Source organism: Solanum tuberosum, unplaced genomic scaffold, assembly GCF_000226075.1.
Source record: "Solanum tuberosum cultivar DM 1-3 516 R44 unplaced genomic scaffold, SolTub_3.0 scf00306, whole genome shotgun sequence".
In the NCBI taxonomy this organism is placed as follows: domain Eukaryota; kingdom Viridiplantae; phylum Streptophyta; class Magnoliopsida; order Solanales; family Solanaceae; genus Solanum; species Solanum tuberosum.
In genome coordinates this window covers 212,199-219,754 of record NW_006239228.1, presented here as the reverse complement: position 1 = coordinate 219,754, position 7,556 = coordinate 212,199, and positions in this window count along the sequence as shown.

Genomic DNA, 7,556 nt, shown 5'->3' with positions numbered 1-7,556 from the left:
ATCATGTAATTTCATTCACGAATTCATCCATGAGATTGTTTATATAGAGATTCTTGAGAAGTTTTGGAGTTTTAATTCCATTCATTAGCAATGGAGGTTTTTGAGTTCTTGAGGTGAGGGTATTGCGAATGAGTGTTGTATCTTGGTGGATTTTGTGTGGATTTCATCGAAATTGTGTTGGGATTTTGAATCAATGAGAGTTGGGAGGAAATCATTCCATTTTAGATGAGTTAGAACTTGAATTTGAGCAATAAAATTTGTCTAGTTTTGGGCAGGTGCATGGGGAGTAGCGCTAGCCATAGCGCCCAAACTACTGGTCAGTAGTTTGGGGCCTGGTGCTCCGTGCCACTCAGTGCGCCCCAACCACTGCTAGTAGTTTGGGTGCTGGCGCCACTCAGTGTGCCAGGGTTGCCAGGTCTCTTACCCTTCTGTTCTTCTTTCCGTGTGTATTTCCTCGAATCATTCCTATGTAGATATTCACTCTTAAAATCTTCTTGATAGATCATGAATATCCTAATCACATCTCTTAATTTACATTTCAAATTAAAGTAAAGTTAAGAGGAAAGTTCAAGAGGTCCTTTTCAGTCAAGTTTGAGAATCCTTTGGAATTAACGAAAGATTTGAACTAAAATTAACTAAAGATTTGAACTAAGTCTTGAGTATATGAGAATGAAGAAAGTTGAGTTTCATGTTTCAAAATGAGTATAAGGTAACTAAGTATTCCCTAATATGTAATACTTTCATATTTAAAAGAGAGAAACACCGATTTCTACATGAGTTTACAAGTTCATAGGAGTTAAGAGTATTACCTCTTTTAAGAGGATCTTTTGAGTAATTACCTCAAATTGAGAAAGAGTTGTGTTTTAAACATATGAGCATGAATTATATATTTTTGGGAGTAGTATTGAGCACCGATATGGGGGAGAGTTCAAACAACTCACAGTCCCCATAAACCATATATGCCTACATGGGCAAAGAGTCATACTTTTAAGATGATTCTTTATTGCTTTTAAGCATAGCTTAGTGAATCCACTTAGTTGAGGATGTCATATACCCCGGCAAGGTATAGGAAAGTTCTGGCAGCGTGAGCGAGACCTTGTATCATTATGAAGCTCATAGTGATGGTTGTTGGTTAGAGAATCTCCCAATAGAGTTAAAGTGTATTTTTATATATCACTTATTACGTTGAGTTCAGAGATGAGAAAATATTTTGTAAAACTTTAAATGATTTAACTCATTTATTTCTTTATATTCAGCTTGAGTACATTGCTATCTATTGCAGTCCTTTCTTTTAGTTATTTCTTATTCAGCTATATTACATATTTGTACATTCAATATACTGATGTCATTCGACCTCCATCTTTTGATGATGCAGATAAAGGTTCTTAGGATCCTCAACAAGAGTCTGTTGAGATCACTTCATTCGCTCGTCTTCTTATGAGTGAGACCTCCTTGCTTTCAAAGTACTTCAGTTTTATGAGTTGTTAGTAGTAGCAGTAGTAGGTCTTTTGAGGAGTCATGGGTGTTTTCCCAACACTGGTCTATATATAGTAGAGGCTTCATAGATACATAGTGTTGTAGATTCTTTCAGTTTCAGATGTTTTATTAAAAACTTATGATTCATACTCAATATATTCAACAAAGAATTAGTAAGCCATTTTTAAACGTTTCTTTAAATTTGACGCTTATGTATGCTTGAGTTAGTCTTCCGCTAGTAGTTAGCCAGAATGAGGGTTCGCTTGGGGGCCAGCAATGGTTCTTGAGTGTCGGCCACGTCCAGGGTGTAGGCTCTAGTCGTGACACTCCGACGCACCAGATCCATGGACTAATACACACAAAAAAATAAGAAAGTCGCGTAATTTCTAACAAATAACTTGTAATTGCAAAAATATGACTGAAAAACGGTAGGACTGTACATAACTGTAACACCCTGCCCTTTTCAAAATATCTAAATTAACTCGTACCTTTGTGGAAAGACTAAGAGTGATTAATAAGTTAAGAATGATTTGGTATGACATAATTTAATTGTTTGAGGGTCGTATCTCAAGTCTGGAAATCAAATAAGTTGAACAATAAATGTTGACGTAAGTTACCGCAAGTTTCGTTTTAAAGATTTCTCTAAAATTTGGGTCCAATTTTATGGAGATTTTATCCCAATCTATAAATTTTAGAACGCTCATGAGAGATATTCACATTTTTGTAAGACTGCACATGAAGTCACGTCAAGATATGTCCCTAGCCAATATGTTGGTTTAACTTTATAAAAGTTAATCTAGCTTCGTTTTAACTCTAAAAAATCAACCAAAATTCATATAAAACCAGAAGGAAAGTCTCTAAATTCTCCATGGATATTGATTGTTTCAACTCGGAAGTTTCACGGAAGTTGCTCTACATTGTGAGCTCTTTATTTTGATATAGTCCTCCCCATCAATTTCGTGACATATCTGTAACACCCCTTAGTTTAGTAGGCCAACAGGGTCTAAGTTTGAGGGCTACAAGTCAAGACTAGAAGGCATGAGCCAAGGCAAAGGGGCAAGGGCCAAGGCTGCCCCAAGATGCCAAGGCTCTGTCCCTGACCATGAGAGCCTTTATGGATCGTGATGGCCACCACGGCTCGTGGTGCCACCCATGGTGGTGAGGCAGTGAGCCCCCAAAATCTGCCCTATGATGGCTCCCTTCACGAGCCACTTCACGGCCCGTGGTGAAGACCACGGCCCGCGGGAAGGCTCGTGGGGTTGCCTTCACTTTATGGGGGTCATGTTGAGGTAGCCAAGCTACTCTCAAGGGACCAAGCTCACCTTCAAGGGCCGTGGTGCCCTTGATGGCTCGTTAGGTTGATCGTAAGGCTTGGGCACCCCACTTAAAGTGGGGTTTTTTTTTGTATTCCTTTTTAAATGAGTATTAAGTGAGGTCATTTTGCCTAAATTTTATACACCTATATAAGTCATTTTAAGTCAAAACTCACCCAAATTAAGTCATATTTTCCAAACACCCAAAGAATTCCCCAAAGTTCATCCTCTCCAAAAAAAAAATCTCTCTAGAAAACTTAACAGTAGAAGAAGAAGGAAGTTGGATCTAGGGTTCAAGGAACAAGATTCTTCACATCAAATTCATTGAGATTCATTGATAAGTTATGGTAGCTCTTCATCCATGGATAGAATTCATCAATGGAGCCCCTTCTAAATCCCAATTTCAAATATAGAAATCCCCAAAAGCTAGAGTTTGATTCCAAAGTCATGGGTTTCTTTCAAAAACAATTCTAATGCTTGAGTTACTTTATATTATGTATGAATTGATCATTACTTATGGTTTTCATGTTGGAATCCCTAAGAACCCATAAAACCCCCATATTTCCCAATTATGATCTTATGATGTGGGTTTGTTGATGAAAGAAGAATGTTAAGGGATTATGCAGGTAGTGATTGTGTTACTTGAATTATGTTGATATCCATGTCTAATTCTTATATTTTAGATGTGTTGATTAAAATGTGAGTTGTGAACCTCAAGGAGGTAAAGTATGAAATTATGCTTGTTTTATGAAGTTTATTGTAATGCTTTGAGAAACACTTTGAGAGTGAAGTGTTAATGATTAGGTTGTTATTGTGGACTGATTGAAAGTTTATTCTCATAAAATCATAATGAACTTAGTGTGATAGGTTTTCTCACATAATGAAGGTTCTAAGGTTGAAAGGTTTTTCTCACCTAATTGAATCTAAGGGTAAAAGTGATCATGGATGGTGATAGTTGCTCACGCATGGTCCAGAGAGATAATCTAATGAATTAACTTGGATTGATTGTCAAATCTATCTTTCCATAAGACATGAGTTAAGTAAAGACTTAATAACTATGTTGTAGGATTTATGCCTAGCACTGAGTGGTTATTGAAATGAGATGGAGGTTCACACATAGTTGAGTCCGGGCTTCCAAAATGGGAACTCTCACCTAGTAGAGTCCAGGTTTCCCAAAGTATGTCTCATGAGATGGAAGCCTTTACCTAGAAAAGTCTGGATTTCTAGTAGCAATCTATGTATCCCATAACTATGTGCCCTGTAGGATGTTTAGTTAGTGGATCCAACTGTACTAACAAACCAATTCTACCTTAGGCAAGTAGACCAATCCTTTTCAGTGTGGGTAACATCGGAGGGGCTCATGTGATAGCTCACATGGTCTCATGTCGGTTAAGGCTATATCCTAACTAGAACAAGATTAACAATGAAATAAGACATGCTTGAAGAAGTATCTCGAAGAGTTCAATAAAATGAAGAACTAAGATATGCTTGAGAAGTACCTCATAATGTTCAAGGGTTTTAAAAGGTGACAGACATGAATGATGGCCTAAAGTGGTTTACTTAGCATGGATGATATTTATGGGGTCTTATTCATGCCTTGCACAAGTATGTTTTGAGGTTATTCATGAATTGTTCCTCTTGTGTTGTTTTGAGGATCTCATACACATATCTATTTGTTGAATTGAGATTCTTAGCTTTTAGTTACAAAAAGTTATAGTTGTTGATGACTTGTAGTAGTTTCTTGTTGATTTTGGTTTCAGTTGTTGTTACTGCACAGAGGTAGATTGTTTAACTTTTTATTTCAAAGGTTTTCGTCAAGTAAGTCATGCCTCTACGACCCTCCTTCATAATCCTATGTATTAGTATCATTTCTTTTTATAGATTTTTGAGCCACAAATTGGTGTTTTGGATATTGTTACTCCGAGCATCCCTTTTGTCTAAACATGTTGGAGGTGCTTGGGGTTGGTTTGAGTCTTAGAGGAGTCATGTAAAGAGGTTGTTGGATCAAATGACGTGAATTATGCCTAGAAATAGTGTCTCGGGAGGTCATTTCTCCTTTGAGATATGGTTAGAATATTGTTGTTGGATTTAGTTGTCATTTGTTATTGTTATTAGCCTCATTTTATGCTTTGGAGTTGGCTGGTCGCAAGTGTGACATTAAGACCTTATTAATTACCCATGGGTCGTTCCCGTAGCATTGTTGATTCTAGCAATTGTTGTGTTATGATAGGTTGGGCAAGTTCCATACAGACACATTTGAGGCTCCAGTTGAAAGATATGTTAAGGTTGTTTCCTTCTTTCGGCATGTTTCGTTAAAGCTTAGTAGCAATATAACAAGGTTGTTGTCGTTGATGTATTCGTCACTATAATTTGGGTGGTTGGCTGATCAAGTGGTTTAGCCTATTGAATTGTTTTTTATTTCCCTTGGGGCTATTGTGGTTAGTTGCAGGAATGTGATCTTTGCATACGGGGCAATGTTGATGCCTATGAGGGGCTATATGATGTTTGCATATGGGGCATGTTGTTGCCTAAGATGGTTATGTGACATTTCCCTGCGGGGCAATGTTGTTGCCTAGGAGGGGTTATATGATCTTTGCCTATGGGGCAATGTTGTTGCCTAAGAGGGTTATGTGATGTTTGTATGCGGAGCTATGTTGTTGCTTAAGAGGATTATGTTATCTTTGACTATGGGGCTATGTTATTGCTTGATAGGGCTATATAATCTTTGCCTACTGTGCTATATTGATGCCTAAGAGGGTTATGTGACTGTTTACTGGGCTAGGGGACATATATAGATTGAATTGGAACCTTCTGGACTTATGAGATACTATGTAGGTGGTCTTGTTTGTTGTTTGTACCTACCGAGCTCAATGGCGGAGCCAGAATTTTCGTGGAGGGGGTTCAACTTATAAGAAGTAAATAAGAAAATGGAGCAAAACGGATCGGGAAAGAAAAAATTTATCCTTAATCCATTAAATATAACTTGCCTTGTCATGCTGCATTTAGCGTTTCTTCCTACTTTTACTATGCTTCATTGATTCTTTTTTTTTTTAAATGATTTTTTTCTTTAATTTTTTATTATTTTACTTTATTTTGAATTTTTAAAATAAATTAAATTAGCGTTCATTCAATCATATGTTTACTTTAAAAATTGTTTAATACTCTTTAAAATGTGTGGGGATTGAGTTACTAATATTATAATGCATATTAAAAGGATAAATAAATGGCATCGCCAATTTTTTGTTCATTTATTCAATTTATAAGGTTTTCCATCGGTAAAAAAAAATGAATAAATCATATCAATGTAGTTTACGTCTCTCTAGAATAGAACTGAAAAAATGAGAAAGAAATATGATGAATAATCATGTCTTTCAAATTTATTCGTTCGATTAAGTTTAACTTATCTTTAAAGTTTTTTTCTCTATCTCAATTTCAAGTTTAAGAATAATTGATAGTTTTTAAAAAGTTCCTTTGAATTAGTATATAAAAAGAGAGTTACGTAAAAATAAAATGAGCAATGGAGACAAAAATAATAAAATACAAAAATGAAAATAATGTGCCTTAGAAATTCGAAAAAATGAATATTGAAAAGGAGAAATATCATTAAAAAATGAAGAAAAAAAAACCAATAAAGCTCCAGCTCAAAAATGTTGAGCCCATCTCAGCCTTGCTATTTGATTTTCCAAATGAAGAAAACAAGAAAAAATTTAGGAAAGTGTTGTTGCGCAGAATCAAACCCATGACGTCGAAGTGGATTCTTGAACCCCCTTTACCACTGAGCTAGCCTCTTTACATGTGTTTAGGGGGTTCATTTTAATATTTACACACATAAAAATAGAATTTGGCCTTATATATATGGTGTAATTTTTCGACGAGGGGGGTCGGGTGACCCCCCTAACCTCCATGTAAATCCACCCCTGGCCGAGCTTATGAGGGCTTGGTTAGGTTGTTTTTTAAAATTATTTTTGTATGTTTGGATTCAGGAGCAGCAGGTCAATATGCTTATGTTAGTCTTGATTTCCTTACTTGATTACTTTCAGTATATTATGATACTTGCTCATTTAGTCTATTGCCTTTCATACACAGTACATTATTTCGTATTGATGCCCCATTGTCAGGAGCGCTGCATTCATGTCTATAGGTCCCGACAAACGACTTGATAGACCTCCACAGTAATACAACTGAGTTTCATTACTTTCATAGCTTCCAGAGTTTGGTGGTTCATTAGAATTTGTTGTACATAGGTTAAGTTAGGTTGGGGCCCTATCCCGATCAAGCTTTACTACTCTTAGTGTCACACCCCGAGGCAACCCCCGAACGCGGACACGGGACCTAAGATCACGAGTGACCCCAAGTTAACCCTGCTGGCATAATCATAAACATACTAAAGATAAACTGAGCAATAAAACTATGCGGAAGCTAAATCATATGAAAATCTAAAATGATAGGGAATACCAATATATTGTCTGAATATAAGAAAAAATGAGAGTTTGAATACAGGTGAAAAGTCAAACTCTACGACTAAAGCTGAAGTTAACTATGTCTGAAATAAAGCCTCTACTGACTAGAAATGCTGAGACATACCCCATCTAGATCTAGCAAAACTGAAACTAAAGTTAAAGCAAGAAAGATAAATATGTCACTAGTCCTCGAAGAAATGAGGACTCACCACTGATACTGCTGAACTGAAGATCGTGAACCGATCTATGCGTGATCTAACTGTTGAGGACCTGAACTTACATCACGAGAAGATGTAGCGCAGTGTAA